The 26,790-nt window shown below is 41.4% G+C and overlaps 1 protein-coding gene across 5 annotated transcripts in view; it reads left to right on the top strand.

Annotated features, from left to right (window-relative positions):
• The window catches only part of PDE4B (phosphodiesterase 4B), a 592,044-nt gene that overhangs the window by 517,886 nt on the left and 47,368 nt on the right, over nucleotides 1-26,790 (top strand). The window lies entirely within an intron of this gene.

The following is a 26,790-nucleotide window of genomic DNA, read 5'->3' as shown; positions in this document are numbered from 1 at the left end:
TCAGCCAATTCACTGAACTTTATTGATTGTGAGCTGCTGATTTATCTAGTCTCCTCGTTTCACGTGTGAGGGACAGAGATTTGGAATGACTTCCCTCTGCTTACATAGCTGATGATAGAATGTGGGCTGGAATCCACATTTGACTCCCAGTCCAGAGCTCTTTCCACTCCCCGGTCCCTCACTTATTAATACATTCATCAAATATGTGTTAGATGCCTACATGCGTGTAAGGAGCTGTGACTTAAGACACAGATCCTGCACTCAAGGCCTTTACCCTTCTCTATGTTTTTGATTTCCAGAGGGTCTGAATTCCATTAGGAAGATGACTCTATGCCAGTGCAATCTCTCTACCCTGGATGGATTGGGCAATCACAACTTGTTAGGTACAGCTCCATTTCTAGTATCCAAATGTATTGTTCATAAACAGCCTATTCTCTAGTCTTCTTTTTATTGGGTTTTCTCACCCAAACATGACATTATTGACAGATAATGTTTAAATGGGTGGGCTCTGAAGATCAAGCTATTAATACCTCAAGTAGTCTCCATTTTCTCCCTAGTAAAAGATAGCATGGATGTGTATGCGTGTGTGTGTGTGTGCATCGGGTGTAGTGCACTGAAACACTCAGAAGAAAACCATTTGTTCATGAATGGGCCACAGTACAAGCTACAGATCTCTTCTGGGCCTCACATGGCTGCCACATACACCAGACTACCAATAGCAGATAAGCAGATTTTTGTCAACTGGTAATTTTTAATAATTTAAGCATACTTTTTCCCATTATTTTAAGGACCTGTTTTGGAGCTTCTTCATTTGAGCAGCAAGTATTTCCTGAGGGCCTGCTGTGTTCCCAGTTCTGTAAAGTTTTGGGCTATGGGAAACTGAGTCAGATATCATGATCCTCAAGTCACTTTCATGCTTCTTGTGCTGTCATTCTTGCTTCAGTTGATCCTGAAGTAAAAAGGACTCGTATGTCACAGAGGAGGTAGCTGAGGCCCCGAGAAGTTTAGTGACATGCCAAGATCCCCAATACTAGCAAGTGATAAAGCTGGGGCTAGATCTCTGATCTTTTTGCCACTGGACAGTACTCTTTTCTTTTTTAACTACACCAGATTGCCTGTCAATATTTTTCAAAAACACAGGATATATTAGAGAAAGAATTCCTTGCAGACATATAATTGTGACCTCATGACAGAATAATAACAATGAAATGAAAATGTTAAAGTTAATTTAAAATGTTACCTAAAACTAGGTCATGAATGTATCCCCTAGCCTTTCCTCCCCATGGGCATAAGTGAGTTCCTTTCCCAAATGACTGGTTTGGTTTTTTACACCCATGTGAGTTACAAAGACCTTTTTATTACAGGGATCCCTGCTGAACTTCTCCTAGGGAATGACTGTGTTGGGAGAAATACAAGTAGCGAGTTCACTGGGCGTTTATAACTCGAGAGAAATCTCCTGCTAAAGCTTGGAGCTTACTGCTCATCCACCTGATTAACTTTGTCTGGGAGGTGATCATTAGCCTCTCAAACCCCAGAGGTTTGGACTGTTCAGTTACACTAAGCCCAGAAGCAGGGAGGGATTAGGACACAGCTTCCCTGGGTGAAAATGGGGAAAGCTAAACTGCTTCCAGATTGCAGTTCACTGTCCTTATACTGATTTCTGGAGGACTTGAGAAGGTCCTGAAGCAGAAGGGACCCATTGGCTTTGGAGGCAAGAGATGATGGAATGCACAGTTCATCCACAAACCAGGTGCTCTTAGCATCACTCCCTAGCTGGGTGACATTCATGGGACTCTTTCCCATTGGTTTCCACATTTGTCAAATGAGCAAGAAAAACATAAAGAATTACAGATTGACAGTTTGGTAAGTTTCCCTGATGGTCACCTTACTGTTATCTACTACGTGGGCTATGGTGTTGTGTAGCCTGGGAGAATCTAAAAATCTGGATTTGGGGGCTCTTGATTTATTTGATTTATTGTCAGCAGATGACATTAAAAGTAGCTTGCATTTGCTGAGCAAATCTAGATGGACAATGGTGCGTGGAAACAGGGAGTGGCCAGGATGGTGGCCGGAATTAGAGATTGCAAAGCACTTTCCCACACATTGTGTCATTGGATTCCTGCAAAGTCCTTCAAGGCAGGTATTCCTATTGACAAATGAGACAAATGAGATTTGACAAATGAGAAAATTGATGTTCTAAAAGGTTAAGCAATGTCCAGAGCTCACACACAAAAACAGTGGTGGCAGTATAAAAAGTAGAATATAAGCCAAAGCCCTTGTTTCTTTATGCGACATACCAGAGAGTGATGAGAATCTACCACAAAGCTTTGTAGCTATCCTCAGATAATCAGCAACTGTTTATAGTATATTATTGACACGGGACTCCAGTCTTCTATTCTTTCTGGACCTCTAGAACTTCTCTTGTTTTGGCTTCTCTTCCCACCTCCTCTTGATCTATGTAGCTCCTTCAGCTTACCACTTAGACACCACTTCCTCCAAGAAGTCCCCAAGACTTTGTTAGGTGACCATTCTTTAGGCTTATGTGGTATCCAGTGATTATCACCACTTTATCCTTACCACTCTAATTAAATTACCCATATTGGAATATCACTGTCTAGGCACTAAAACTAGTTATTTACAAATCATTCACCAGTGGTTATTTTTTCACCATTTAACCCCAACATATAAGATGATAAGCTCTGTCTGGATAAATATTTCTTGAGTAAATGCTGTGTAAGCTACTGTAACCAAAAGGGAATTTGCTTCCACATTACCCTTGGGGTAGGAGAAGATGGAAAGCTCTTTTAAAGCCATCTAAAACAGTAGCAATCCCAGAAGGAGGCTCTCAGGAAACCAAACTCTATAGCCATTTGCTTAAAACATTAGGTTATTCCCAGAAGTAAGACTTAGAGTTGGGAAAGGACTAAAAGTGTGATAAGGATGGAAGTTAGTGTTTGTGTAAGTCTATGGGGAAAGAGGTGAGAGTAGATATTTTTGGAGTTACTGGAAAACTTAGCCATGACACCCTGCCTGCTCATGTGTCTGGTGCTATTGCTGGGAACCAAGCTTCATACCAATCCTCTGTCAGATATCAGTTCCTAAGAAGAGACTTGAACTTGCTATGTGGTTATTTATAACTGTATCTTCCTATTTGGTGCCAGATTAGAAGACCCTACAATACCACTGATATATGTTATCAGAACCACATATCGACAGAGTATGATAATCATGGTAGATGATGAGCAGGGTGTAGGACTCACAAATCGGGTAAATACAGAACCCAGCACTTTAACCTAGAACCTGTATATCCCAAATCCTTTCAAGTATCTAAGAATTAATGAATGCGTAAATGTAATCATCACATAAAATGAATTAGTGGAGTCCTGGCTGCAAGGCCATTTCTGCAATGGCAGAATCTTAAAGGACATGGAGAGCTTGACAAGGGTTGAGTATTACAGGCATTGTGCTGAACTTTCAGCGAAAGCATCCTAGGCAGTGTGTAAACAAATGGACATGGCTGTGCTCCAGTTAAACTTTATTTACGAAAATAGGCAGTAGGCTGTGTTTGGTTCCTCAGACTTTCCTGATCCTGGTGTAAAGTATAGGTAGCAATTTACAATTTTATTTCCTTCTGAAAATCCTTCCTTTGTTCTCCTTTGCCTACAAGCTGAAGCACAAATTCCTTAACTCTATTCCAATCTGAGCAGTACTTTCATACCACCTGAGAGTTTATGCTCTTTTTCTTCTCTTTGTGCTCAGTTCACATCATTCTGTTCTTAAGGCTTTCTGCTTAACCAAATCCTACCCATCATTTGTGGAAGATGTTCTCCAGTGGGGTAGAGGGGTTATATCAGAATCATCTGGGGAGCCTTTTGACATTAGACATAGTGCTTATCAACCACCCTAAATTCTGATAGGCCCAATGAGGAGGTGGGGCAGGGCAGGGATTTGTATAGCTTGCAAATGTTCCTAAGCTTATTCAGGTGATAGACACTCGCCCCCCAAACCAGTGCTCTATGGCATTGCTAAAGTCCCACTTCCTCCAAGAAACCTTTCCTAACCACATTAACCCATACTCAGCTTTCTTCCTTTGGACCCCATTAGTCCTCTTTGGCCAAAAAATTCATCTTTAGCACTTACTGTATTTTTTTGGTTTTTTAAGTGTTTCATGTATCTGCCATTGTTGTTCTAGGTGCTGGGGACTCAGCAGTGAACAGGATGGTAAAGACCCTTCTCTCTGAAGATTACATTCTAGTGACAGAGAGAGACAGGCAATAAGCATGTGCCCAAAGGAATGGAGGAGATAATTTCAGATAATGAAAAAAAAACAAGCTAATGGGATAAGGGGTGACCAGAGAAGGGAGCTGGAAGGATAAGAAGGTGCTGTTTTGGATAGGAGAATCAAAAGGGTTTTATGGCATCTATAACTGAGCTAAAAGTTGAGTGCAGAGATCTAGGGGAAAGGAATTATAAGCCAAGGGAACAGCACAGTTTTATCTTTCTTTTCTCTGAAAATGCTGTTGAATGTAGAATGTTGGAGTAGTCAGCCTTAGAGATGATTAACAACAGTTCCCTTATTGAGGACTGCCAAATAAAATGCAGGATACCCAGTAAATTTGAATTTCAGATAAATAACAAATAATTTTTTAGTATAAGGACAGATTATACTATAAGAACTAAAAAAATATATTATTTATCTGAAATTGAAATTTAACTGGCTGTCTTTGTTTGTCTTCATTTTGTTTGTTTTTTGGCTAAATTGGACAACTCTGCAGTTTACTCATAAGAAAAGTAACCCAGGGCAATTTATGTTTGATACCATCCAGTTACTTGGAGCTGAGTTGGAACAAACTCTGAATCTAAAGCAGAGCCAATTCAATTTGGTGTTGATATGTTAGAATATCTTACATTGTTTTCTAACTGTTTCCTTGGGTAGTGATTTGTCTCCCCAACAACTCCTTACGGTCATATTTCCTGTGACTTTTATTTTTTTATCATACACAAGGTACAATATTAAGTACTTAATTCATTCTTTTATCCCCTTTCTATTATAAGCCTACAGTAGAAGTACTGATCTGGGTACAAAGAGGACATGGCCTCTGTCCTTCAGATAATGAAAAATGCGTATATATAAATCACTTTAAATCAGCTAAGAACATGATAAAGTGTCACTGCAGAAGAGCGTGATGGCACTGGTGTTCTGAGCAGGGACAGATGGCTTCCAGCCGTGGGATTCAAGGAAGACGTCAAGTAGAAGTTCCATCTGACTTGGGACTTGATTGATGGCAAGGATTTCAATAAAGGATTACAGAGAACATCATCTATGCAGAGAAAACAGCACAGACCAGGAGATCGTGGTGAAAATAACAGGACTTACTTGGGGAACAAATCCATCCCTGTGTTTGCAGCTGAGATTTGAGTAAAGGAGAAGAGTACGTGATGCTGGACCTGGGTTAGAAAGAACCCTGAACACCAAATAAAGGTATTTGGATGTATTAGAAAGGTCCTGGGGGTCATTAAAGATTTTTCATCTGGCACTTGATGTAATGAGTCACGTATGAAGAAAATCAATCTTTTGACGGTATAAAACATGGAGACCAGTGAGAAAGTGACTGCAAAAGCCCTGGTTGGTTAAATGAGGGCTTGACTATAATTTATAATGAGAGAAAGGGAAAGATGGGACTGGATGCAATCGATATTTTTGAGGTAGAATCCACTGAGCCTGCCAACTGGTAGGTTGTAGAAACTGAGAAAAAACAGGAAGCATGGAAGATAAAGCAGAGATTTTAAGTTTAGATAACTATGGGAATGTGGATACCATTAATAAAAAATATGGAAGTCAGGGAAAAGGGCAGATTGTAGGTGGGAAGAAGATTATGGCTTTATCTTTTTAAACATAGCATTATAGAATTTCACAGCTATATCTTTTTAAACATAGCATTATAGAATTTCACAGCTATTGAAGTCATTATGATTATGCCCAATCCCTTTGTTCCGTGTAGAAGAAAATCCAGCGAGAGTAAATGACTTGTCTATGATCACTCTGCAAGTTAGTGGAATAGCCAGTTGGGGAAATCAGATGCCTTGAACAATGCTTATTTCATAAAATGATCTATTTTATGATGAGTTTGAATTTGTAGAAGTAGAATAATGATGTGGTAAGATGCACTAGTCAGCTGGAAACGTAGATGTGGCATTTCAGTAACAGATCAGGGACAATGATTTGGGAGCTATCAAAATGAAAATGACATATAAAGACATGGAAGTAAATGAAGCTGCCAAAGGAGAGATTAGAGTCACTAAGTCAAGTGTGACAGATGTCAATGGATACTAAGAAGTACCCTCTAAAAAATAAAATAAATAGGAAGTGCCCACTAAGTTTCACATTCAGGAGGCCCCTGGGTTTTGAGAGAAAGAGAGAGAGAAAGCAGTTGCCATTGAATGGAGGGAGCAGAAGCAAGACTACAGATATTGAAGGTTGATGGGCTGGTGAAGAAGTGGAACTAGAATTTAAAATTATTTCTCTGGAAGGTGGCAATAAAAGAAGAATGATGTGATAATGTTGAAGCAGGGCCTAAAGAAAAGCTTTTAGGTTGTAGGATGGGAAAAACATAAATGAGTGTATAGTAGAAACAGTGAAGGCCATGGAGAACAAGTTGTTAAAGGTGTAAATGGGTGAGGGTATAACCGAAATTATCAAGGTCTTTAAAAAAAAAAAACTAGAGTGGAGGAGAAAAAAACAAAACAAAGTGAGGAGAGACACTAAAATGGATAGGTAAAAGTGGAGACAAAGAAGCCTCCTGAGGCATGAAAGGGGTGAAGTTGGTAGAATTCAAATTGACCTTTATCTTACCAGTGAAGTAGGAAATTGGATCTTTGGTAAAAGTGAGAGGATAGACATGGAAATGGGAATTTGTGAGCAGTGGGAATGTTTTCATATACACCTATGAGGAATCAGTAGGGAGATGATAAAACTGCACTAAGAGCCCTGCTGAGGTTAGACTTGGTCATTTGTGGTAGATGTAATTAACCTAGTATTGATGCTTTTCAACTATGGCAGCAGAAGAGAAAATATGGACAATGGGGGTTTCCCAGGAATTCCCAGGTAGTGGGGAATATTATTGTTTTATATACTAGTGTTGATGGGATTCATGTCAGATGAAGATCCAAGCAGAATGGGCAATGTGGGGAGGAGTAAAGGGCAAAAATCAGGTTTCCAAGAGCACCTTTATGCTAGGATTTCTGATGGCATTTGCACACATTGTTTCATGTAATCCTCATGACGAGTAATCATAACCTTATGAAGCAGCCATTATGACCCCAGTTACCCAGGTAGAGACCCTCAAAGTCACATTGAACAAGCAATTGCTTAAGGACTCAAACCTGTAAATGGTAGAACCTTTTCTTCTTCAAACCACGTTGGCTCTGCCCTCCAGTAGCCATGAAAAAATTACAAAATTAGGCAGGTAAGAAGGTTGAGCTTAGTAGAGGTATTTCAGAATTAAAGGTGGAACACTTCCCACTGAGAAGCTCCAAAGGGAAACAGAAGTGACAGAAGCAACAAGATGCTAGTTACAGATGTCAAGGCCCAAGAAGCTAGAGTTAATTGATTTTTTTCCAGAAACGTTTTATTGAAATATAGCGTGCAGAGAGAAAAGCACACAAATCACAAGTGTAGAAGTCAGTGAATTTTTATAAAACGAACACAACCACGTAGTCAGAACCTGAAACAAGAAATACATCATTGCCAGCCCCATGAAAGCCCCCCTCAAGTGCCCTCCCAATCACAATCCCCCTCAAGGTAACCACTCTCCTGACCTCTAACATCATAGACTCATTTTTCCCTCTTTTGAACTTTATATAAATTGAATCATATTTTTATGTGCTTTTTAATATTTGATTTCTTTTGCTCGACATTTAAGTTTGTGAGATTCATCCCTGTCGTTTCATGTGGCAATTGCTCTGATTGATTTAACCACCACACAACCTTGCAAATAGTACCACCTTCTCTAGCGGTAAGAGAGTCTGATTATGTGAGACAGAGAAACAAAAGATTATTTAAATTTCTTTTCTATGTGCTTTCTTTGGGTCTATAGTTGGGAAGACTTGATGGATATGTTTCTGATGTATACAAAGCTATGTTAAAATTGCATTTAGGCATAGTTTGTAGAAAATTTATAAGAAAGTTCTTCATGATCTACTTCATAGCACTACATACAGCCTTACATTCAGAAAAGAAGGTTCAAAATGTCCTGTGAAGTTTACATAGACACTGTCAAGTCAGTAAAGAGGATGGGGTTCAATGAATGTACTGGCATTTTGAAAGAAAACAAATTGTATTATTGTGAGGGTTTGGAACTTTAGCATTCACTGAACTATTCTTAGTTATTTGGGAATCACACTGAATCCTGGAAGAAGATTTAAGGAAACACCAGTTGCCATTTGGTAATATCTCTTTGGGAAGGCCCTATGTTAGCCATGCTGCAATGCAAATATAAATAACCGGATACATTTTAAGACACATGACACAATGTTCTGAAAATTAATGTCCCAGAGTGGTCAGAGATTTAGATGAGTACATGATTAGCATGGCAAGAGGGTTTAAGAAACCTCCAGGTTACTCACTTCCCTTGATACTCAGTTTCTTCTTCTATAAAATAGAAATAATGCTCCATCTCACTCTCTGGCTGACATGAGAATCAGATGATGGATTTATGAGAAAGCACTTTGCAAACTGTAAGGTAAGATTATGGTATGATTCGTATCGGCCATTTAACCTCCTTTTCAGTTGCTCATGGCAGGTTAAACTGAAGGAAGGATACCCGGATTGGAAGCATCGCAGATTGTAGCAAAATTGAGCAGGAGAATAATAGGATTATGGTTAGGGTTAGGATTAGGATTGGGGTTAGAGTGAGAGTACTGCGTAAGAGTACAGGCTCTGCCCCAGACTGGTAGCTGTGTGGCTTCAGGCAGGTTATTTAAGCTTCTCCAGCCACAGATTCATCTCTAGAGTAGAAACAGTAACACTGCTTACATTTGGCAAGAGGAGGAGGTAACTGTCAGCAAAGCGCCCCTCGTGGCACCTTGTGCATAGAATGCTCCCAGTAAATAGTGTTAATTACCGTAATTCTCTAACCACAACAATAATAATGGTATAATAGCTTCAAGCAGCCACTTAGTGCTGTGGATGTGCAAGGCATCTGAAAAACACTGACCTCTTGGAGTACCTGTCTGTGGTTTCATTATTTAGGGCATCCCTTGCAAGTTTGAGAGTGGAAAACAGGCGGGGACCCTGGCAGCTCACACCATACGGCTGCTGGGCACCTGCAGGATTGGGGTGCCAAAGGCACCTCCTGTGGGATGGCTTCTGATTAGGTGAACTACTCTCTCCCTTTCCAGTCCTCTGTGACACGTAAGCTCTTTTCCTCTACTTCCTTAACCAAACAGAATAATAAAATATCAGAGCTAAAAGAGGCCCTAGACATTATCTGTTCCAACACTGGATTTCAAAGCTGCAGAAATGGAACTGAGAGACTGAGGTGAACTGGTGATAAAACTGGGACTGGAGTCCAGATCTCCCAGTTCCCAGTTCAGAACTTTTCCTTCTACCCCAGAGTGACCTCAGAAGATGGCTTCACCTCTACTCTCTCAGTACAAGTACAGGATTATCTCCTTAAGAGTTGGGCCTGAATCTGATTCCTCATGGAATCCCTGGGCAATGCTTTGCACCTAATAGTTACTCAGAAAAATATATTTAAATGGCATCAGATTTGTGGGATACTCTCTTCTCATGTTCAGTTTTTAGAATCAGGGGTCAAACTTAAACATCATCTTTAAATGACCTGGTTCATTCCTCTCTGCTGCGTTATATGCACATGCCCCACTTTCTAGGGGCGGTCAACCCATCTTTTTTTCTGCTTCTCTAATTTTGCAGGACGGTCAACCCATCTTTCCCCTGCTCTTTCACTGCCCCAGTGTAGAGCTCTGTGCTAGTGCTTATGGTGGCATAGCATCGTAGAGTGGCTGAGAGTGTGAGATGAGGAATCAGGAGAGAATGGGGATCCTGGCTGCAACTTACGAGATACTTAATGACTGTAAAGCTACGTTTCCTTACCTGTAAAGTGGGGAAGATGATACCTACATCATAAGATGCTGAACGTTAGTCGTACCGTGCACAGTACATAGAGGACTCAGTAAAGGTCTTAGTCTTAGGTTGGATCATAGTTTGCACATTGACATGTCTGGCTCCCCTGCCAAACTATGATCTTCCTCAGGTCCAGAACTTTCTTAGTTAACTTTATATCTGTGGGACCGTGAACAGTGTTGTCTGGTACATAATAGATACTCAGTGTTTCCAGAAGGGAGGGACGAAGAGAAGGGAGGAAAGGAGGAGAAGTTGTAAGATGCAGATGAACTCCCAATCTAAGACACCAAAGACCTGGATTCAGGCCCAGCTCTTCCAGTTGCGAGCTGTGGAGTGTTAATCTAGTCTCTTAATGCCTATGAAACTCATTCTCCTTCTCAGCAAAATGTGTTTGCTAATACTCGCTTCCTAGCAGCCTTAAGAGGATCATTTGAGACACTGTATGTGAGGATGTTTTGTACATTGAAATGTACTTTCCAAATTTATTGTGAGAACTGTTATTGTTATGACAAGATCTGCCTTCACCGTCTCCTCGATTTTACTAATAATCAGTTAGCCACTGGGCAGTGACGCCTGGCTCTGGAGTGGAAGGCACTGAGTTAGCTGCTGTGAGGAAGTCTTTGCTTTCAGGATGTTTACAGTGTAGAAGGGAGGTTGCAACCCATGGCCTCCGCCTCTGGCCACGGATGGTAGTTTGAGAGGACTCTTGGGCAGAGGCCCTTGACCTCAACCGACCTACCTCTGTGAGTGCCCAGCGGCGGTGGCTGTCTCTGACATGACCCCTGACAGCATGTGCCTGCCAGGACTGTCCAAGCTCATCTTTGGAACGCCGCCTCCTTTGTCAAATGCCACCAGCTTCACGTTCTCGTTTCCCTCGTAACACACATGTTAGGGCAGCAAAGTGTATTCCCTGTGACGTAAACGTTACAGTGGCACAGCAGAGGGCAGAGGGTAGCCTGCTGCGGGTGGAAGAGAAAGTCAGGCGCTGATGTCTGACGGCCCACTTCCCCACTCTGAGCCTGCCTACAGGACCTGCTCTGGGACTTTCATCTGCACCCTCACGCACACAGTTCTCTAAATCCCCAAGTGTATAGGTCTGGGAGCCCCCTGAGAAACACACATCATGGGAAATTTTGTTTCAGTGCCCCCTCTACTCCATCAGGGAGCTGTAAAGCCTGTTCAGTGTCAAAGCAGGTCCTTATTCTAGACACTCCCTGAAGCATGGCCTAATTTCCCCACATCCAAATCCAGATTTCTTTCACCTACCCTTTGCATTTAAATGAGGCACTTAAATGGATGTTAAACCTGAGTTCTTTCCTCTGGAGGCCGGAGAGTTCGCCGCGATGTTTAGAAGGTTTAGCTCACGTGAGCATTGTATTAATTATCTATGGCCCTTGTAAGAAATTACACAAACTTTGGGGCTTAAAACAACACAGATCAAGGTTCTGGCAAGGCTGTGTTACTTTCTGGAGTCTCTAGGGGAAAATCCATTTTCCTGCGTTTTCCAGCTTCTAGAGGCTGCCTGCCTTCCTTGGCTTCTGGCCATCTTCCACATTCAAAGGCAGCGATAGCCAGTTGAATATTTCTCACATTCCATCATTCGGACACTGACTCATCTGTCTTCCACGTCCACATTTAAGGACCCTTGTATATAGGGCCCACCTAGATAATCTAAAATAATATTTTTATTTTAAGATTAGCTCATGAGCGGCCATATTCCCATCTACTACCTTATTCCTCCTTGGCCGTGTAGCATAATATATTCACAGGTTGCAAGGATTAGGATGTAGACCTCTTTGGGAAGCCTTTGTTCTGTCTACCACAGGTATTGAGAGTGATGTCAGGATCTCAGGATGTCTCTGTAGTAGTGATTGGCAAACATGGCCCTTGGGCCACACACTTGTTTTTGAAAATAAAGGTTCATTGGAACACAGTCACTTGCATTTGTTTCTGTATTATCTGTGGCTGTTTTCATGCTTAAATGGCAGAGTTGAATATTTGCAGCTCAGACCATGGGGCTCACAAGCCTAGAATAATTACTATCTGGGCTTTTTGAAAGAGTTTACTGACTTTTGCTCTCTAACTCTCTATATATCTCTGATTATAACTATAACTCTAAGGAATATCACCTAGGGACTTTGTGGATGTCTTCCTCATGTTTTTCACTCCCCCACCCCCAACACACATACTTTTAAAATTCCTAACAGTGCTCTGTCTGCCTCTCCTGCTGTTTCTTCTCTACCCTCAATTGCCATGAAACTACTAAACCCTTAATAGTAACACCAAGCATTATACTGTATCATCTCTTTACTTTGATACACGCTGTTCCATTTGCTTATAAAATACTTTTACCTTCTTTTCCTATTTCTTGCTGAGAAAACTCCTATTCATCCTTTAAAACCCTGCTAAGGCATAACTTCCTCCAGGAAGCCTTCCCTATCACTCATACCCAAGGAAAAGTAATTACTCCTATTCTCAAACAGTCTTTTCTGGACTGTGAGTGCCTCAACGGCAGTGATTGCTCTATTTACCCTTCTGGTATCCTCTGTGTCTATCATGGAGACCAACATCTATTATGTGTCCACAAATACCAGTTTAATTGAATGGTACTTTAAATGTTGCCAGTCAGAGTTGAGGCACAGTGAAGTGGCAACAACAGGTTCTGTAAAAATTCAAAACTGGTCCCTGCTGTTTCATGGAGGGAATGGCTGTATGATCTTGGAGATATCCATTCCTTTCTCCTGGCCTCAGTCTTATCACCGATGAACCAAGGAGTTGGTTTAAATATGATTGGTCTCTTGGGCCGCTTCCAGCTTTAGGGGTCCTTTCCACAGAGGATTCGGCCTTGTACCTTGCAGATGCTGAGAAGAGAGAAATCTCTTGCATTGGGCTTGTGCCCTGCAGAGCTGGAAATCACTCAAGTTGGTGAGATAATGTGTGGGCGGGCTGTGGGTGGGATCTTATATTTGTTATTGACTTTCTCCAGGAACCAATCAGAAGATAGACACATGCCCTGGAGAGTCATGGCCAGGCAGTGTGTTCTCACGATCCCCAGCTCATAATCCTCACCAGCAATCCATGCCTGGAGCTCAGTCCACTTACTAGAGACCCACCCCAAGTCCTTGTAACCATATGGGAATCACACCAAACTCTAGGGAGTCCAAATTACCGTTTCCCCCTCCTCTCCCAGCTCCTTCATATCTGTCAATGGCTCTGCTCTGTCCACTCCAAGGCTAGAAACCGTGGTGACAGTTTTGCACACCTTCCTCTTCCTGGTCATCTCTTACAGAGAATGGTATATTGTTTGCCCTGTCATGAATTGGTATATATTTGTTTCCTTCCAGACCTTATTTAGAACTTCTCTCTTTTATCCTATTGTCACCACCCGTTCTAGCCTGCATTGTTTTTTTTTGTTTGTTTGGTTGGTTTTTTTTTGCGGTACCCGGGCCTCTCACTGTTGTGGCCTCTCCCGTTGCGGAGCACAGGCTCCGGACGTGCAAGCTCAGCGGCCATGGCTCACGGGCCCAGCCGCTCCGCGGCACGTGGGATCCTCCCGGACCGGGGCATGAACCCGCGTCCCCTGCGTCGGCAGGCGGACTCTCAACCACTGCGCCACCAGGGAAGCCCTAGCCTGCATTGTTTTCAGCTGAGATCCCCACAGTTGGGTCTTCCTGGGACCCCTAACTCTAGCTGCTTCCCATCGAGAGGCATCTTACACACTCCTGTTGGCTGCGTTGTCCTAAATTCCCTCTTTCCTCATGCCTCACCCCTCGACCAGAACCTCCAGTAGCTCCTTGCTGCTCGGACGTCCATCGAGTCCAGACTCCTGCACTTCACAATCTGGCCCCGCTCTCTCTAACCATTTTTCTTCAACAGTCTCTGTTCAGTAAGACTTATCTCCCTGCTGCTTTGCATTTCGTTTTGGATTCCATGTTTTTCCACCTAGGTTACCGTTATTTGGTTCCTAATTCAATTAAGTTCAGTGCACTTCCACAAGCATGTATTAATAAGCCCCTGCTCTGTTCAAAGCCCAAGCGTGCCTTTGCTGCCCCCGGTCCTCAGACGATCCAGCCCGCAGCCCACAGTGCGCCCTTGCTGTTTGCCTTTTGTGCCTGAGCATTCCCGCTCCCCTCTCCTCTCGGATCACACATTCCTAGAGGACAGCAACGACTTGTCTTTTGCTTCTTTTGTACCCCGGACCGGGGCCTGCTATTGAGCCCAGACACCCAGGCCACCTTTCCAGCCTCATTCACCATTTCCTTTCCCACCTGTTCTGTCATCTATGTGTTAATGATAACGCAATCTACCTCACAAGGTTGTCTCGAAGATTAGAGAGATTTTGTTCAGGCAGACTCTCAATTAATGGTTGCTCTGACTACCATTATCCTTATCCATCCTTCCCATGGTCCTTCAGTTTTTGATTCATAAGCACTTGAGCATTTGGAGTCAGAGAAAGTAACCGAAGGGATTTTATCATGACGACTAGACATAGAAATTGTTCTTGCTCCTAAATCTTGATCAGAACATTCCACACTGAACCCATAAGTTATAGTAGGTTATTGGATTTCATTTTACTTGTTTATAAGGTAAGCATTTATTAAGTGCTTGCTGTTTACCAGGCACTGCTCAGGGTTTGCCATTAGCAATCTCAGTGGCCTCTTTTGCAGATGAGTCATTCCCTCTCCCTCATCTCAGACCCAGCCCTCTGTACTAAGAGGAAGTGTGGTATAGGAACTGCAGTTTAAAGTTCTTACTGAGGGGTCGGTCCTGAGCTTTGGCCACGTGAAACTCACTCAGTCTCCACCCTCTCCAGTCTTCCTCCTGAGGCTGTGGCTGCCAGGTGCCAGCTGGGGCCTTCTGTCTGCTGGCTGCCCGGGCTTATTCAGTTTCAGAGAAATAATTTCGAATCCAAACTACAACTATTTGAAATTCATTCAGAGTGTAGCAGTATTTCATTCATTCAATAAATTCAATCAGTGAATAAATTCAATTCAGTAAATGTTTGCTAAATTAAAGCAATCACTCAAACAAGACTGACTTAATCTCAAAATGTCTGTTGATGTTTCTGCAAATAAGTTTTGTAGTATAATCTGCTTTGGAAAAGATCACTATTCCCTTGTTTACTATTTCAAATAGTATTAACTCTCATAATCCAAGGCAACCTCTAAACAAATTACGTGACGGCGTGTGATAAATGCTAGAAGAACCACCAGAGCAGAAACAAAACAAGCAACAAAAAACCTCAGCTAATAAGAAAACAACTTTAAAAATGACTATTGGGGTCTATTATCTAGATTATTCCAGTTTTAAGACTTCAGAATCTGTGTTAAATGGATACATGTGTGAAACTGGCAAAAAAGAGGCCAGAAATGTGAGAAGTGACATGCAAAACATTTACAGTTCTTGTTTGTATGTGTGTGTCCGGGGGAGATGGAGCCAATATTTTCTACCTCGGCTGCACATTTATGTTGGCGGGATTTCCCCGGTAAATATTGGTTTTTACCAAACACTGAAATCTTTAATCACATTTAACAGACACTGCATTATACTGCGTTAGACACTCCATTAGAAAAGGAGAAACAGGGAAACACAACTGATAGCTACAGTCTTTCAAGGGTGAAAAGGAAAAATCAGAATCAAGTAAAATTCTTTAGAGGCAGAAATGCCAAGAAAACCATTGCTGAAATACAAAATTTTGTTTTTCTAAAGTCTGGAGCTGAGTTCAGTTAAGTGACGTAGTTTACAAACCAGGGGAAATTAGGGCAGGAACGGAAGTCCTGCTAAATTAGGAGAAATTGGTCAAAGGAAGGCAAGCTAGCTGTGACATACACAATGTTGGCTTCTTTCTCACATTCTCAAACAATTCTTGTTTGCTACTGTGTTGAGTTGGGTTGCCATGAAACCTAGGACCTAATTTTATATTTGTGTGCTAGTCAGAAGTTCTGAATCTGTCACATAAAGCAATTGCTTGTCTATGTGCAAACAAGGCTGCCAAAAACATAACCTTCCTACCACATGTGCACGTGAGTGCACGCTCGTGCACGTGGGGACACACACACACAACCCCACCCCCAAGAGTCACTTGGTTTTATTCATTCTGTGCTTTCATTCACATCCAGTGGTTCTTAGTGAATCATCCAGGACACCATAAATCACCTTGAGAGTCTGTGGGTCTGCCGCTACGTTCCTTCCTCCCATCCCGCCTCTACACTCCCTAAATCCCTGCCTCTCTCATCTCAGACACAGCCCTGGACTGCTTAGATGTTTCTAAGGATGTCTTCAGGAGGACTGGCTGTTTTATCTCTGCTTAATTAAATCATTTCAGCCCACATTTTAGGGCAGATGGTGACAAGATTTGAAAGAAGCAGAAACACTGCTGAGATGAAGGGTCAGCCCCACTGAAGCTGCCTAAGGGAAATACTGTTTTTGTTTGTTTCTTTCCTTTTCCTTTTTTTTTTTTTCAATTTTTCATCAGCTCCCGGGAGAGACTGAAGAGGTGGGACTCCCAGGAAAATGAAAGACTCAGAGAGGGTGGTTATCACCAAACTTCTGGCTGAGGATGAGGGCCACCCAAAGCCATTCTAAGAAGAACAAATTCCCAGAGCCCACCCCAGAGAGACTGCTTCAGTACCTTGGGGTTTGCCTGGGAAGCACCCCCAGGAGATTCAGGTGTAGCTCTTTCACAGACCAGCATAGTGATGGAGTATCAACTTCAGATTCAGGCCAGATTATAAACTGAGTTCCACCATGTACCTCGTGTGACTTTGGGCAGCTTGTGCAATCACTCCAAGCCTCAGTTTACTCACCTATAAAATGGGAATAATAACTACTTAATGGAGTTGTTGCAAAGATTAAATGAGATAATATCTAAAGTCTCTCACATGCTGCCTGAGTTATAGTAGGTCAACAATAAAGTGAAATCCATCCGAATGTCTCCTTGGGACTTACCCAACAGAGGCAGCCACTAAAGCCTTCCTAATGGCACTGGAGGCAGACTGGCTAAGTCTGAATTCTGACGCCACTAAATCTGTGGCTCTCAGAGAGCTCCTGAGTTTCTCTGTTTCTCATCTGCAAAATAAAATGATCTACTATATATAAAATAATACTCAGGTCATGAAATTTTGATGAAGATTAAATTAGTTCATGCATGTAAAGTGCTTAGAAACTTTGGTAATGGATAAATAATAACTCCAATTATTTTCCTTATTACCACCTCTTCTAAAGTGAGTGTGTGGCCGGAATGAATGTTGGCTTTGGAGTATTCACGTCAACAGCAATAGCTTTATGGTCTAGAACAGTGATGTCCAATTGTCATGTAATGCAAAACCCATAGGAAATTTAAAATTTTCTAGTAAACACATAAAAAGAAACAGGTGCAATTTGTTTTAATAATGCATTTTACTCAGTTCACTCTATCCAAAATATTATAATTTCAACATGTCAAATGTAAAACTTTTCAGAGATATTTTACATCATTTTTCTATATAAAGTCTGTGAAGTCCAGTGTGTATGTTACACCTGCAGCACATCTCCAACCACATTTTAACTGCTCAGTAGCCACACATGATTAATAACAATCATACTGTCCAATGCAGAAATTCCAGATTCTAAAGAAAGTCCCCTTACCTTGACGAGCCTCAATGATCTCATTTATAAAAATGGAGAGAACGTTCATGGCTTTGTTTGTAGAAGAAAATGAGCACACTTGAAAATGCTTTGTCAACTGGAAAAGACTGTATGTAGTACGTTTGGCTCTTGGCAAACTCTTGACTGTCAAATGCGATGACGTTCTCACATGGTGAAGCACCCCAAGTCCTGTGTGATCGGAGACATCACCCAGGAGAGCACTAGGTGGAGACGCTTTCCTATAGGTAAGGGAAAGAGATTTCAGCCCATAATGTTTTGAGTGACAGGAAATTTCTACCCCTCTTCTCCCCGCTTACCATGCTCATACCCAATGGCAAACACCTTTTCTTCTGCTCTCCATTGAGTCTTGAAATTCCTTTGACAACTTTCACTCTACAAGTAAAGAGAAATTTAAGGTATATATAACCCTTCAATTCCCCCTGATCCCACTCAGTTTGGGACCTCATTACTTCTTAGCGGCTAACTTTTTCTGCAAATAATAATCCCTGATAATAATAATTTACCAGGTGCTTATTTTCTACTCCATCCTATTATCCTTACAACTCACATCTATCAGATCAATTATTCATCTTATAGGCTTCACTGTAATAGCAAGAGCACGGAACTTGAGGCAGAAAGCCCAGGCTCAGGTCTTCGGGTTCTGCATTTATCAGTTATGGGATTTGGAGTGAAATGCTTAAACTCCCTAAACTTCAGTCTCTTCCTGTATAAAATAGAGACAGTAAAACATTTCTCACAAGGCACGATGATGATTTAAAAAGATGATACATATGGAAGAGATCTATAACTGCAAAACATTAAACAACTGTATAACAATATTAAGATATTTATAAACCACTGTGTGTGTCATCCTTCCGTTGAACAGTTTTCAGTGGCTCCCCAGTGTCTGCCAGGTAAAGTCAGATTCCTTGGTCTAGCATAAAACACTCTCCAGTATCGGGCCCTGACCATGCTACTTTTGCAAATGTATTCCAATCTGCACCCTTGCTGACACCCAGTGTTCTAATCAAATAGGACTATTATGCTTATTCTTCCAAACAGGACTGAATGGTGTGGCATGTTTCTAATTTCATACCTTTATTCATGCTACTCATTGCCTTACCTCAGTTTTTCCATCTCTCAAAATTCCACCTATTCTTCTTTACTTGGCCTCCAAGTCTCTCCTGATCGCCCTTTCCCCCATGTCTTTAACATCTGTCTGTGCTGCCTCTGAACTTTACTTGTATCTTTTGTATGACAACTGTCAGAATCAATTTGGAATTCTAGTATTGCTTAGTGCACAGACACCTGCAGCTATTCTGTGAGAGTTAAATAACAAATTCTGCGTGTGATTTTGCAAAAGTCCCCTTGGGAGACAGAATATCCCCTCTGTTAAAATGAGCCAGCTAGAAATCGAATCAAGACATGAATGCAAAAGAAATAGAGAACTTATTAATTGTGGTAACATTGAATAAATCAGCAAAAAAGAAGGTGGTTTATTTGGAGACTAGTAAAAAAAGAACCAAGAACAGGAATTCCTGATATTGCTTCTCCAACACTGTTCAGTAGCCAAGACGCCATTCCTTTGGGTAGTGGATATCCCATCTACTGATACGTTGGGCAAGTCAGCAGTTGAAACAATATTTTTTTGAGCTTCTAATAGGTAAGTAGATACTGTGCTACATTAAAGACCAGCCAAAAAGATATGTTCCTTGCTCTCAAGAAGTCATGGGTAAAATAAACGAAGAGAAAGAATTCCAGTGACATGGTCAGTTGGAAATAAGAGGCCTGAACACAGTTGTTGTGGGAGCTGAGAGGAAGGGAGCTTAATCCAACCTCAGAATATTTGGAAGGCTTTGTAGAGGAGATAACTCTAGGCTGAATCCTAAAAGATAAGAGTTAACCAGGTGGACAAAGTTGGGAAGGGCACTTCAGGCCAATGGAAACACTTGAGCTAAGTGTATCAGGCTTGAGTAAAGCGGATTAAAACCATCCACCTAAGTCCCCTGCTCTGATTTGATGCTTGCCAAGCAATCTTATGATAAGAATTTGGTCTCCCATGTTGAGGAACGTGTAATGACTAGATGACATGAAAAGCTTACCATAAATTATTGCTCTCTGTAAATTAATTCATTGGTCTCTGATTTCTCATTGCACTCTTATGAGTTGGACTAGTGCTGGAAGTGGAATAAAGTTAAAGCACACTGACAGAAATCACATTCTGACCTGAAAAGCTGAGATGACTGAGAGTTTTGGTCACCAACCAAATACCACTGTCCTAGGGACGATACGGTTTCAACTCATAAATATCTCAAATGCATTTACCTCTCTCCACCTGCATTGCTACAATGTAATTCTAGCCATCACTACTTCCTGCATAGGTTAAAGCAATAAAATAAGTAATAATGCTGCTAGCAACTGGCATGAATACTTACTAGGTGCTGGGTACTGGGCTAAGTACTTTTATGTGGATTATTTTACTTAATTCTCATAACAACCCCACCGGAAATATATACATCCCCTAATTTTAGAAATGAGGAAATTAAGACTTAGAGAAAATTAAGCAACTTGCCCAAGTTTGCACTGCTAATAAAATAAATGACAGAGCCAGAAATCAAACTTATCTGTCTTCCTCCGTATCCTGAGTTTTTTAATACTATTTAGCTAGCCTCCTTGCGGCCATTCCTGCCTTCAAGTTCATTCTCTAGATTGCATGGAGAGTGATCTTTTTTTTTTCAAGATTCTTATTTATTTCTCTATTTATTTATTTGGCTGCCCTGGGTCTTAGTTGCAGCACGTGTGATCTTCGTTGCAGCATGCAGGATTTTTAGTTGAGGCATGCGGGATCTTTAGTTGGCATGTGGGATCTATTTCCCTGACCAGGGATGGAACCCAGGTCCCCTGCATTGGGAGCTCGGAGTCTTAGCCACTGGACCACCAGGGAGCGTGATCTTTTTTAAATGCAGATTTGGCTAGGCCACTCCAAGCTCCTCTCCATGGCCTCCCATGGCTGTGTAGGGCCTGATCTGAACTTCTCACACCAGTCTTTTTCTCTCGGTGTGTTCCTGACACATGGACAGATCTTAGTCCGTGGAATGCACCCTGATGTTCTTCCTGTCTGGTATGCTTTCCTTCCTCTTTGCACCTAATTCTTATTCCGTCAAATCTCATAACTTTCCAAGTTAGGCCTTCCCTGAACTTTTTATCACATCCTACTTCTTAGACTTTTGAGTCCTCTGTGATCCCTGGGATAAATTCTTAGGGCACTCTAAAATTAGCAGCAGCTCCTTTTCCAATTGTAATTAAATAAGTTTTTGTATAATTATTTGTCTCTTCCTGCTAGAATATAGGCTTCAAGTAAGCAAAAACTATGTCCATAGAATTTACCATTATACCCTTGGAGTTTCATGCTGAGCCTACAATATAAGAGGCACTCAAAAACAAATCCACTCATTAAATAGATATTTGTTGTCTCATATTCAACAAACAATAGCCGACATTTATCTGGCACTTATATCATACCATGGACTGTCTTAAGCATTTTACATTTATTCATTAAGACTACAACCCATTATATAGATACCATTATTATTTTCATTACATGGGTGAGGAAACTGAGGCAGAGAGAAGTTAAGTAACTTCTCTAAGATTAGGCGATGGAATATGAACCCAGACACTGTAGTTCCAGAGACCAAGCTTTTAACCACTACTCTATATTCTTCTTAAATATTTCTTGTATATATTTAATGTATTAGAAAAATAACTTGGCACCGACTGACCTCCATGTCTGATTGCCTTCTTGTGGCATTGCCCTGTAACACCAACACAGGTGGACAATTAAGTTCCTTGGGCACCCTTTCACATTTGTGGTACATGTTATTAACTGAATGAGTACAGACTCTCATTAGTAAGTAATGCCAAAGTCAGAGTCCTTCTGGAGAGCAGAGTTTGGCAAGGGTAAGGACACTGAAAGGGAATAGGGCTATGAGGCTGGTACATCAAAGACAGTTTCACCTTGTCCAATCTTGCCTGGGTGAAAGAAAGAGAAAGTTGGACCATTTGTTTATAACAGGCCCCATGGCTTAGCAAAAAAGATCATGGAATTCAGAATCAGAGAACTTTGGTTCTTCTTCCTCCTCCCTCTCTTCCCCTTCCCCCTCTCTCCCTCCCTCCTCTTCATCTCTCATCTCTCTCTCTCTCTTTCTCTGTCTCTCATCAGATGACTGAGCAAATCATTAAACATCTCTAGGCCTCACATTTCTAACATGCATAATGGAAAATGTATGTCATAATAATAATAATTTCTATCTCATGGGGTTTATTTTTCAAGGAAAAAATGAGATCCACAAGTGAAAGTGCTTGGTAAACTGTCAAGTTGTATATACCAAAGCTAGCTGTGATTGGAGTTTTTTTTTTAACTTGTAGTCTTACAGGAGTTTGCTAAGGAGATCAGCATCAAAATGACCTACTTTCACTGTTATTTCCCTTGAGGGCAGTGAACCTCTTCTTCCGTGAATCCACCCAGAGTGAAATCCCTGTCATGTGCAATTGCAAAGTTCCTCATATTTATAAAGACACATTAACAAAGTCCTGCCTGAAGAAAGGCCATTTGGGGCTTACAGATGGCCTTTGGAAGAACTGTGTTACAGAGTGTATGAGTGTTCTCCAGTTCCTGGGATTTGTTCTAAGAATGTTTTACTCAAGGTTAAAACAACAGCCTTCTGGAAAAGTTGCACTCTAACACAGGTGCATTTCATTTACCAAAGAGTGATCAAAAGAAAATATATACCTTTGGACTTAATAACTTACAATGAAAAGAAAAGCTATTGCTAACTGTCAGGGAAAAAACATCATATAACCAAGATCACTAAATAAATACGCTCACAGCCCCAACCTAACTCCTTTAAATACATAGAGGCTGATTTCCATATGTATGAAACAATTTTACATTTTAACAAATACTTATTGCACTTTGAGGAGGAACGAAGGAGTGGAATAAGCCTGCTAACCTCAAGGCCCACTGAATCTAGGGAGGACACCTACAGGGCTAGAAGCTTGTGGAAAAAGCTAGTTATTAGCTGGATGTAGAGTCCAATTCATATACACTTCTTACTTCCAAGAATCAGAAGAGTTGTTTTTTAATTTTCTCCATCAAGATCTGCTTTAATAGTTTCCCCAAGGGAGCCCTTGCTTTAGAAATTGTGTCTACAAAAACAAAAACTGCATTTAAAGATAACAATTAGTCTACCAAATTAAATTTTTTTGTTATTTTATGGAGGTTTATTTAATGTTATTTCAGTTATTTGATGATATTCACAAATTAAGAGCTAGGAAAGGTCTTGGGATGCTTTCCTTTCAACATCAACAGTTTACTTTATTTTGAGGCTAAAAGTGCAGGTTTTGCTGTGACCACGCGAAGCTTCAGGCTAGGTTGCCCCGACTGTGCCATGTGCCACTGGGCCATTGCAAAAGGTCATTGTGTAGTTTGGGTACTGATCAAAGGTACTTAGCTAGGTGGTGAGGGGAACTGAAATTCAACCCTTGCGTCACTTCCCAAGCTTTCTGCCCAAGGGCTATGTCTGACGAGAGAGAGCACATTTTTCTAATTTTCACAAAGTTACCGTATAAGCTTGGGATGGGGAGCAAAGGCAGGGGAGGAAGATGAGAAGGCACCCATCTTCACAGACTGACCATTTTGAAGATGGGAAAGGGGTTTCCCATGTAATCATTCAGTTCAGTGGACCGAGTCTTCTTCGTTGCTGTGGTCCCAGAACCTGGCATCAGCAGGCTTGGCACGTAGTAGACACTCAACGTATATCTTGTGGAATAAATGAATGAACAAATGGCTTTCTTATACAATTCTCCATGTCTAAAGGTCCACTGATCTGGTGCGTCAATATGCATTGGGTAAAAGCAGAATGATACATCAGGCAAGTTCTATATTTTAGAAGTGAAACCCAACAAACTCTAACCTAACCAAGAGCCAGTTTCCTATCTGAGGTCATGCAGCCAGAGGCACACTGTAGGATTTCGTGGCCACTTTGTATGTGACCCCCCCCCCCACCTCCAATGCCCAGGGCCAGAGCACAACTCTACCAACTCAGCCACCAAACATATGGCTATCTACCCTCAGGAAGGTGGCCAGGACCAGGGAGAGGCTTGTATGGGGTGGGGGGCAGGAAGAAGTTCCTGACAGGTACTAAGCTGTGTATCAAAGCCTTGGCATGCCTTGTTTCACTTAATTCTCATAGCTAGTTTGTGCTCTCTTCCTGTTTTACAGGCAAAGACACAGAGACACAATCAGGCTCCTTACCCTGTCTAAGGTCACAGTGCTAATAAACAAATGGCAGAGTCAGGATCTGTAAACAGCTGGGCCAGACACCAATATGTTCCACTGAATTTTGAGTTAGTAGGAGCATCCTGGTCTATGAAATGTCAAAACCAATATCCTTTTTCAGCTGTGTGTGATTTACTCAACTCTATTTGTTTGTTTGTCTTTTTTGTATGTTAATCTCAACCTGCTCATTTCTGCCTGCTCCCATCTTTCCCCTTGATAACCGTAAGTTTCTTATTTTGTTTTATTTTGCTTTTATTTATTTTTATTTTTGGCTGCGTTAGGTCTTCATTGATGCATGCGGGGGCTACTCTTCGTTGTGGTGCGTGGGTTCAGTTGCTCCGCGGCATGTGGGATCTTCCCGGACTAGGGATGGAACCCGTGTCCCCTGCTTTGGCAGGTGGATTCTTAACCACTAGGCCACCAGGGAAGCCCTCAAGCTCTTTTGAAACCCATTGCTACAATTCAACGAAAGGAAAGGAAACATGTTTTTAGAAACCCTGTTTCTTTTCTTCCTTTCTTTTTTTTTTTTTTTTAAACTGGGGTTTCGGGACTTCCCTGGTAGCGCAGTGGTTAAGAATCTGCCTGCCATTGACATATATACACTACCAAATGTAAAATAGATAGCTAGTGGGAAGCAGCCACATAGCACAGGGAGATCAGCTTGGTGCTTTGTGACCACCTAGAGGGGTGGGATAGGGAGGGTGGGAGCGAGATGCAAGAGGGAGAGAGATATGGGGATATATGTATATGTATAGCTGATTCACTTTGTTATACAGCAGAAACTAACACACCATTGTAAAGCAATTATACTCCAATGAAGATGTTAAAAAAAGAGAGAGAAGCTGATGTGATCAACAACAATTTTATCATATTATACATTATATTATGATGTACAAATCAATAACTTAACTAAAAAATGATATAATTAGAATTTTTTTTAAAAAAGAATCTGCATGCCAATTCAGGGGACACAGGTTCAATCCCTGGTCCAGGAAGATCCCACATGCCGCAGAGCAACTAAGCCCGGGTGCCACAACTACTGAGCCTGCAAGCCACAGCTACTGAAGCCTGAGCGCCTAGAGCCCGTGCTCCGCAACAAGAGAAGCCACCCGATGAGAAGCCCACGCACCGCAACAAAGAGTAGCCCCCGCTCGCCGCAAATAGAGAAAGCCCGTGCACAGCAACCCAGACCCAACACAGCCAAAAATAAAATAAATAAAAATAAATAATAAAAAAATAACAAAAACTAGGCTTTCCCTAGGTGGGTCTCTCTGTTGAAAGCATGCACAGATAATCAGGAAGACAGAGAAAAGTGCACAAATCACAAGTGTAGAAGTCAGTGAATTTTCATAAAATAAACAGACCCATGTAACCTGTACCCAGACCAAGAAGTACATCATTGTCGGCCCCATGGAAGTCCCCCTCCAGTTCTCGCCCAGTTGCTAACACTCCAAGTTAACCACTATCTCGACTTCTAACATCATAGGTTTATTTTTGCCTCTTTTGAACTTTATATAAATTACATCATAGTTTTATGTGCTTTTTAATCTCTGGTTTCATTTATGAGATTCATCCCTGTTGTTGCCTGTGGCAATTGTTCTGATTGATTTAACCACCATACAATCTTGCAAATAGTACCACCTTCTCTAATGAAAAGAGTCTGATTATGTGAGGCAGATAAACAAAAGAATAAATAATAAATAACAAAAGGTTATTTACATTTCCTTTCTATGCACTGTATTGGGGTAGAAAGTCTTGGAATCTTGACAAACACAACTCTGATATATACAGAGCTGTATTAAAATTGCATTTAGAATGATCCCTTATATTAGGAACCTAAAATACTCAAACTCCTAGAAGCTGAGAGTAGAATGGTAGTTACCAGGGCTTGGGTGAAGGGGGATTGGGTAGGTGTTGATCAAAAGGTACATAGTTTCTGATCCCCAAGGTGACTAAGTCCTAGAGACCTGCTGTACAGCATGGTACCTATGGCTAACCATACTGTATAATATATGTAAAAATTTAAGGTAGATTTTATTTAAACGTTCTTATCTCACACACACACACACACACACACACACACACACACAGAGGGAGGGAGGAAACTTTTAGAGGCAATGGCTAAGTTTATGAGATTATTTAGGATGACAGTTTCACAGGTGTATACTTATCTTCAAACTCATCAAGGTGTACACATGAAACATGCCCAGCTTTTTTGTATGTCAATCATATCTCAATAAAAAATTGCATTTAGTTATAGTTTTTAGAAAATTTATATTTGGGGTATATTGTGATGCTTTCACTTGCTAATAATAGGGATTTAGGACCTGTCTGAGCCCCAGTTTTTCTCATCTGTACTGAGAAACCCTCATAGTGAGGGCTTCAAAGTCAAATGATATAAGTACACGAAGGGCCTCCATCCTGATTTTTCCCAAAGATCAGTAATAAGATCATGCTTTCCTGCACAGAGCTTGGGGCCAACTTTTAGGGCACCTGAGGTCTCTTACCAGCTGGGCCACTGGCTTCATCACTGCTAAAATCTGTTTCCATGCTTTCCAGCTCTGAGCAGCTCGCTATTCGTGGCAAGGCTGAGGTTTCCCATTGCCCTTTCCTGTTGCCCTGCCCTTCTCAGCATCTCTCCTTCCCAACACCTTTCTGCTAAAACACATACACACACACACAC

This window comes from Globicephala melas, chromosome 1 (assembly GCF_963455315.2).
Source record: "Globicephala melas chromosome 1, mGloMel1.2, whole genome shotgun sequence".
In the NCBI taxonomy this organism is placed as follows: domain Eukaryota; kingdom Metazoa; phylum Chordata; class Mammalia; order Artiodactyla; family Delphinidae; genus Globicephala; species Globicephala melas.
This window is presented reverse-complemented; position numbering and strand designations above follow the sequence as displayed.